General features: G+C 38.4%; 1 long non-coding RNA gene across 1 annotated transcript in view; it reads left to right on the forward strand.

Annotated features, from left to right (window-relative positions):
* Positions 1-327: 327 nt before the first annotated feature.
* Positions 328-7778, forward strand: part of LOC123595676 — an 11500-nt gene continuing 4049 nt past the window's right edge. Inside the window, exons 1-2 of the long non-coding RNA XR_006711299.1 lie at positions 328-443; positions 1649-1654. This is a non-coding gene — a long non-coding RNA (uncharacterized LOC123595676). The remainder of the gene's footprint in view (positions 444-1648; positions 1655-7778) is intronic.

Raw genomic sequence — 7778 nt, forward strand, 5'->3', positions numbered from 1 at the left:
GATATTTTTGCGAATCGGTAGAAAAATATTTAAAATTACTTAGCCCATCTGATACACTTAGCACTGCTCAGCGGCATCACGTTGGACTTTAAATCTTAAGAGTGTTATTATTGAAAGTTAGGAACACTCACTGAAACATTAAAGTCTTCTTGGTGGAATAATTATGGAATGCGGGTCTATTCCAGTTAGAAAGGAAAGCAAGTACTCCATTTTGGGGCCAGAAATTTCTAATCGGATGAAAAGTGTGATTTAAGATCTAGGCCTCTCCTTAAACTATCAGTACTGTGTTCTTCAAATTCAAATCATATTTTATGTTAAATTTACTTAGGATCAAAACCATTCAAGTGCAAGATATGCCACTTCGCAACGGCTCAGCTTGGCGATGCCAGAAACCATGTCAAAAGGCACCTTGGGATGAGGGAATACAAGTGTCATGTCTGTGGGTGAGTAACCTGAAACCATCTCTGCCTTGGTGAGCCAGGCAGCATGTGCGGGATAGCCATTGTTTCAGAATTCAGAAGTGATATGAGTAAGAGTGGCTAAAATTATGCTTGCGTACCCTCCTTTCCATTGTTATGGTAAATTCCTTAAATACAGTTATGACATTCTTCTCCCACTTCTAATCCTCTACTGCAGATGAGCAATTTTATGGGCTACAAGGTCAATTTGAACCCGTAATCTGTAAATTGACTAAATTATAGGATGTTCATTCACATTGCCAGAGAGAACCGTAAATTCCATTTAAAGACATAAAAAATATACATAATACAGCTTTAGGAACGTATATGTATTTTTTTTTTCTTTTGCCATACTGCTTTAATTTTTAATCACATTAATGGCTAGATATCCCGGACATATCCCATAAAGAGAAAGGCAGAAAAAGATTTAATTTCAGACAACTGGTCACTGATTGTGGCAGAGATGAAGCTTAAATAAACAGTGTATAATGTATGTTTTTGTGTAACTTTATTCCAAAACTTGTTTGCCATTTTTAGTTAATGACTCTTCCTCTAAAGAATCGTTGCCGGTGTTAAGCTGTCACTCAGATGTGTTGCGTTTAATAGGAAGCACTGAGATGCCTTAATGCACAACTGATTAATTTAGCAGAAATGTTTCAAAGGTTTTAAAATGCCATGACATCTATGGTATATCATAGGACATTCAGAGCTGGATTTTAATACCCTCTCTCTGATTAAAAATATATTTTAATGCTATTATGCTAGAGAAATTAACTAATATGTGTATCCTGTGAAAACACTTTCTGTGAAACCTGAGAAACGTGCAATTCTTACGGCCGATTCCCTAAATACTACAGGCTCAATTAAATTATGCACTGTGCACATGTTATATTAGGTTTCCCTTTTTAGTGGAAGATTTAGTGGGCAAATATCTTTTAAGTCAAAAACAGCCTCTGTCTTTTGTTGGGCAGTCATGTCATGCCAGGATGCCGTTGCATTTTTTGACCCTTAAGATAGTTTTACAAATAACTTTGCAAGCAGTTTTATTAACCACGGTCTGTGATTTATTCATTGGCCGAATTGATGGCTCAGTAACTTGCAGCTAAAGTAAATGAAGATGAACCTTTGCCCTCAAGCCCCCTGAAGATCAGTGGGGAATGAGTTTTGTTGCCACTGGCTTTAGCTGCAAGGGTTGAGTGCCAAATGGTTCATTTTAATTGCTCTAGGTCTTGGAATTTTAAGAGATACCTCATTTATTGTTTTTACCGTATGAGTTGTAGGAAAGAGGAAGGCCCTGACTCCAATGAGAATTTGCTATTAGATGGCACTAAGCAGTTTCTTCCTCAGATCTTCAAAATAATCGGGCAGTTTTTGCGTGCTCTGTTATTAGAAATCTAATTCCTCCATTTTTTTTTTTTAATTTTTATTAGGGTTACTAAGTCTTGGGAAAGAGAAGAAACTTTTTTGGAGACTAGTTTCTGACCTAAGTAGCATCCAAAGCAGTACAGGATTGGTTGGCTTTGATTGTCCTTTTTAAACCCACTTGGCTCATTGCTTGTTACCGCACACCACTGACATGTGACACTCGTCTATTTGCTCGATTCCCAGGATGAAGAGTTATAAATACATAGAGATACATTGAGTTGTGTGCTGATGCCACAGAGGTCTGAACGTATGCACGGGAGCGGCAATCTAGATTCCAAAACTGTGTCTTTGAGAATGATGGTAGTCATTGAACTTTATTTCGCTTTGAAATAATAGTTGTCTTAATTTTTTGTAAGTGAAATTTGATTTAAAAGTTATAGAACAATAACTTTTCTAGGGTACATCTTGTCACGGTGACGCTGAAAGTTCTGAAGAATTGTAGTAAACCCAAGAAGTGTTTGTCTGTGGAGTTGAAACGAGCAGTTTCGATGAGTTAGGTCTAACGAGTTAGAACCCTCTCAGGGGAAAGAAAAAGTATTGTAGGGCGTTCTGTATTTCCTGTATTTCAAATGGATAGGGCAGTAGGTAGGTTAAAAACTAAAGTGAGAATCATGATAAAAAGCAAGAATTAGCCGTCAGCTTAGTGGCAGTAGCATTGGTACATTAACACTGGTGACAATGTCAATTCATTATCATTGATGGCTAAATGATCCTAGAAATGCTCAGTGGACCTATTAGTTCCTGAACATAAGCAGCCCATGCTGCATGTCTTCATTAGCAATTTTAATTGCTATAAATTTTACCTTTTAAAAAAATCATGCTTTAAAAGGTGAAGCGATCTTTCAGGAACATTAACTCTATAATTTTGTCACAAACAGAAGGCCCTGCACTGTGTTTTCTTTTCTGCAGTACTTAGGATCTTCATCTCTGGCTTTTAGAGTTTTATGAATAACCTTTTCGTTACCTGAATTGCAAGAAAATAAACTGCTTTTCAAATAGTTCTGACTGACTAATGTATAAAAACAATGGAGCAGACATTTTAAAAATGAAATTAATACTCACAATGTTGTATTCTTTTGTCCTAGTAACTCTTGCTTTTCTTGAAAAAAAACAACCCTCACATTTTATAGCGAAATTGATGGAAATAGTAAACTGCGCGTTTTGTTGAATTGAGCACATTAGATTCTTTGTAATTGGTTTTTCATGTCTGCCTTTCTAGAAGATTGTAGACGCTCATCAGATAGGTATCTCGTGTACTTTTACTAAGGCTTGGCTGAAGAGTTGTGCGTTAGCTACCCCCTTAACAAAGACTGCCTTTTAAAACTTTTATTCCAGTTGTTTGCGCCTACAGTGATTTTCTTTGACTCGTTAAGCTCGGTTTTAAGATAATTGTCTCCATTTCATCGGCAAATCTTAGCTAAGGTATATTACGGATGTAAGTCAGTTTGACAAAAGTAGCTGAATGTGTTAGACGTCTAATTCCTATCAGGTAGCTAGGGTTCAGAGTTCAGGATTTAAGTTTTGTTTACCCATGGTTTATATATGTGCCCCCGACATGGTAAAAATTTCGAAAATGTATTGCTTTGCGCTTCTTGTTTTAAGAACCTGTTGTTGATCACTTTATTTAGAAGTCTTTTATTTTACTTTCACTTTTAAGAGGAGGAGTTTTTGAACAATAAGTTTCTTAACGTTTTTCTGACATGTGAATGTGATCTCAAGTGGGGTTTTATAGAGTATAGGTTGTATTTTTATTCAGCACTTACTGGGTAGTTCACATGAGCATGTGCTGTGGAGCTGACAAGGGTTAGTGGGGAGAGAAGAAGTAATAGAGCATCTCTGCAGAAGTTAATCATGTTTGTTGGGAACGTGTGTTTAGAAATAAGTGAAACACATATTTCCCTAAATTAGTGATTCCTACCTTCGACTACTAAAAACACAACTTGAAATCTGGGTGGCTTATAGACCCCATGTTTCGTTAAATCTGTTTAAATTTACGTCTCTCTGTCTCTGTGTGTATCTACACATGTAATAGGGTTTGTGATCCTGTCCATAATAAATGGTATTTATGCGGTGGTGTTGTTTGTTAACATTCACTTCATTTGTTGATCTCATAGTGTCATGATATTGTTCATCTCATGTTTATTATCCCCATTGTACAGATGGTAAACTTGAGATTAAAAGTATTTTTGGCAATGGAGTCAAATTATATACTGGTAAGAGTAGACCACGGTTTCCTTACTTTTAACTGTCCCTTTATTTTTTTAATTTTTATTTAAAAATTTTTTCTGCTTTGTGCATTATCTGTTGGTTTGTTATTGACTTTAATTTGTACTTATTTTTTTCTCTCTAGGTTATTTTCCCCAGAATGTAATAACTGTAATTTACCTACCTCCTTCCAGCCCCTAGCCAATTTTGTTTTCTGCTTTTGCTCAGGTTTCTGTTCTTTTGAAAACTTGCTTGCATGGTAGTTTCCTTCAGCATTCTGGAATTCAGTCTGTTTTTGTGTCTCTTTCTCTGTTTCACTTTCTCACATTAAAGCATTGTTTTCAGTAACTTTATCATTCTTCCCCTTTGTTGTGTATGTGTTGGTAGTCTATTGCACTGGAGTGGTTACAAATTGAACATCGTATAATAGAATTAAGTGCCAGGACAGGTGAGAATATTCTTACCTTTCCATTAGGATGAGAGGGGTGAAGATTGATCAGCTTTGGTTACTGTGTTTGTTTTTTATGATCAGTTACTTAGGAAAAAAAAAAAAAAGAGTAGCAGACCAGTGTGATTTCCACCAACCTCATAAGTGCTCGCTGAGTGCTGCATGCCTTGATTCACAGAGACCCCAGTACGCGTAGCCTGGGGATTAGGTTATTTTCTGAAGGACTTCCCTGTGTCTGGTCTTGAATCTTGTGTGTCGAGTTAAGTAGTAGAGTAGAATTTACCTAATCAGGAGAGAATAAGGGCATTTTCTTAAGTCTGTTACATCCGGGTTCACGAAAAGATTCTAGACATTTTCTATTGTGTATTGATGTGCTTATGAGCTGTTTATTCTTATTTGGTTTAAGAAACCTTAAATAGAAAGTTACTAATGCAGTAAAACTCTTTGTGTGTGTGTGTGTGTGTGTGTGTGTGTGTGTGTGTGTGGCATTACCTAGTTTTTGTGCATTAGAAGGGATCTCTATGTAGATGATTATAATGTCACTTTCTGACCTTTGCAGCTTGAATAATTGTAAATCATTGCTTCATAATGTGTCAGAGAATGTCTGTACTAGGCAATTAAATGGCAGAATATAATAGACCAAATTATTGCCTGTCATGTTTTCAACAACACAGTTAGTATTTGAGTTACACTTAATCATTACGTGCATTAGCAACTTCATTGGAATCCAGCTTCAGGCTGAGCATGAAATACATTACATTATTTAAACCTCTAATGGTACAAGTCATTTATTTGTGTTGAAGTCTACAACATGCAGAGTTTCATAAAGCAAGGAACACTTGAGAGCTTAATTTATCCAAATCAAAGTCTAAATGCAGATAAACACAAGTGGCAAAAATTAGTAATTTTTATAGGCTGGAAATATTTAAAAATACATGGTTGTGGGTAATTGTAGGCAGCAGGAATAAATTAAAATCACTATTTTTAGTCTGTTCTGAGAACTAAAGCTGTGTATACCTAAATCATTAAAAGCACCATGGAATTGCATTTTTAGCTGAACAATTAATTATACCCATCATATCTACAGATGTATCCAGCCAGATAACATAAGCATTTGGTTTGACTGGTTGTTTTGGTTAAAAAGATATAGATAGAAAGAGTTTGTTTTATGGTCTGGCATGAATTATGCTGGTAACAATGTAAAATGCAGGTTCTCTCAGTTTTGTAAAAAATTTAAATTAAGATTCAAATACTCTTATTTTAAAGGGTATATTACGTACTTTATGTATATAATATATTGATGCTTTTTGTTTGATGATATATTTTTTGCCTTTCGTTTGAAATTGAAAAATGCCACGTAGTGATTACTGTCTCTCTTCCTGTCAGCGAGGAATATAAAATTAACATTGTTAGTTTATTCCTCTGGTGCTAGAGTCCTTGAAGTCCCGTTTAGTGAATGATCATTGTCTTCGATTTTTTTACGTCCAAATCACTTTGTAATTTGAATGTCTAAAAGACATCTTAGTTATAATATGAAAATAAAAAACACTCTTTCTCAGATACGGATTCTAGGGTATTTTACAGGGAACTCTTGTAAATCCAGGACAGATTTGGGAGTGAGATTGGGACAGTGGAGGAGATGGTGAGAGGCTTTGCCACCCCCACGCCTTACTCTCCATTTTGTAGTGGTGTTTTCTTGAATTTTCGTCATGGAAGAGGGGGTCATAGGTTTATTTCGAGGCAGTGTGTATCGTCAACCTGTAATGAAATAGAAACACGATACACGTTGTCATTTCTTGGTGTTGTAGTTGACAGCATTGGCCCAAGATCTTTTTCAGTGACAAATTCCTATGTCAGGGACTTTTTTATTTTTTTGCTTTATTTTTATTTGAAGATGGTTCCGTGGTGATTTTAAGATCCAGTTGTGGAATCTCAGGATTCTTTAGCTCTCCTGATCCATACGGTGGAATAGGGGGGGATAGCCAGTCTTCTGGTTTCCTTTGCCTGTCCTGTGATTTCTTTGCGGGGAGGGAAGTTAACCTGTTTTCTCCCTTCCTTCTTCCTGCTCATGTGGTTCTGAAAGGCGTTTACTTTCTGAAAGGTTTTGCTCTTTGATTTGTCTGAGTCTGAGTAAGAGGAGGTGTTGGAAGTGTACATAGGAGGGAAGCATAACCAGGTCTTGATTCAGGCCCTGTAGGGCACACTCTTGAGAGTGTCCTCTCTGTGCAGACCCAGTGACCAGCTGGTGCAGGGGCCTTGCCAGGGCTTTGCCATCATGTGCGCCAAGCAGGAGAGACAGACGTGAAGAGGGACGCACGAGGGGTAAGAAAGAGCAAGGGACAGAGGTCTGCGGGGAGTGCTTGGCTCTGCTTAGAAACACCAGGAAAGGCTTCCTTGGGAGGTTATGTTTGAGTTGGGTCTTAAAGGATGAGGACGTGTTCGCCAGGCTAATTTGGACAGTTTCAGTAGATGGAGCAAAAGAACAAAAGTAGTGAAGTGTAGAATAGCATGACATCTTAAGAACCTTGCAGGAATTTCCTGGAGTATAAGTGGCTGATGGGGTGAAGTGGAGGGTTTTAAAAATACTAAATAAACAGTTACGGAACATCAATACATGCCACTGCTGTTGGTCTTTAGGGCTGAAGTGGCCAAAATAATAGCCGCTTCAAAGGGAAGGAGAAAGCTCAGGTAAAGACACGTCCAAGTCTCGCTGGACCAATTCGGAAGGTTGCGTTTCGTCGGGTAGCCAGCACTTGGGACGCAGGTGAGTGGGAGTTAGGTAACCGGGGCAGCCCATTCCAGGCAGGGTTTGGGGGTGTTCAGTACCTGTAAGGACGGTAGCCCCGCCAGAGTTGAGGTGGTGAAGCAGGGAGGACCTCCCTGGGGGGCTGGGCGAGGCGGGCCGGGCCGGGTCACAGAACTGTGGCATGTTGCCTAGTGAGTGCTGGCCTTTGCGCCACTCCTTTTTGACTTGTCTGCTGTCCTCCAGTTTTCTGGACTGTGAGGAGTCAGGGAGGGGACGAGGTGGAGAGCCTGCTAGGAATCAAGGGGCAAAGTTATTTTTATGAGAATTTCACTGTTTGTAATTTCAAGTAGGGATGCTATTGATTGTGGGTAATTGTGATGAAAACTGGTTGATCCCAGTTCCGTGTAAGCTGAGGCAGCATAGTTCCAAATAATAACTGCAGGGACGGGGGCCCCTGGGGGGCTCAGTCGGTTGAGCATCTGGCTTCGGCTCAGGT

The sequence above is a fragment of the Leopardus geoffroyi genome (genome assembly GCF_018350155.1).
Source record: "Leopardus geoffroyi isolate Oge1 chromosome D3 unlocalized genomic scaffold, O.geoffroyi_Oge1_pat1.0 chrD3_random_Un_scaffold_43, whole genome shotgun sequence".
Taxonomy (NCBI): Eukaryota; Metazoa; Chordata; class Mammalia; order Carnivora; family Felidae; genus Leopardus; species Leopardus geoffroyi.